A 468-nucleotide genomic window follows, 5' to 3' on the forward strand; every position below is an offset into this window, starting at 1 on the left:
TCCCATATAAAAATAAAAAAAAAAACACAAGCTTTTAAAATGCTGAAGAGTGCAAGTAATTTGACATACATGACTAATGAGTTTGCAGGCCCATTGTTTATTTTGTTTTTATAATTCCTCTTTTTGGACTCACTTCTGGCTAGTTAAATACATTGGTCTTTGAGACCTTCGGAGGGTCACCCTGCATTAAAATAGTCTCTCTGCTAATAGTATTCTAGAAATGCTGCACAGCTGCATTTCACATAACTTGTGTAAAACCTCCAGTCTGAACTGTTTCCAGGTGTGGTTTTACTATCAAGAGCAATACATTTGCTTTATGGCCATGAAGCATCTCAGCGTATTCTCCTCTAGGACATCTGTGACCAACTCTAAACCACTGTAGTGTTAGGTAATGTTTAATTTGGCTTCTCTTCCCAGACAATTTGACTTGTTAAATATTTGTAAAAAAGTAACATAGTGCTCTACCAT

The sequence above is a fragment of the Chlamydotis macqueenii genome, chromosome 7, assembly GCF_036417535.1.
Source record: "Chlamydotis macqueenii isolate bChlMac1 chromosome 7, bChlMac1.mat, whole genome shotgun sequence".
NCBI classification, from domain to species: domain Eukaryota; kingdom Metazoa; phylum Chordata; class Aves; order Otidiformes; family Otididae; genus Chlamydotis; species Chlamydotis macqueenii.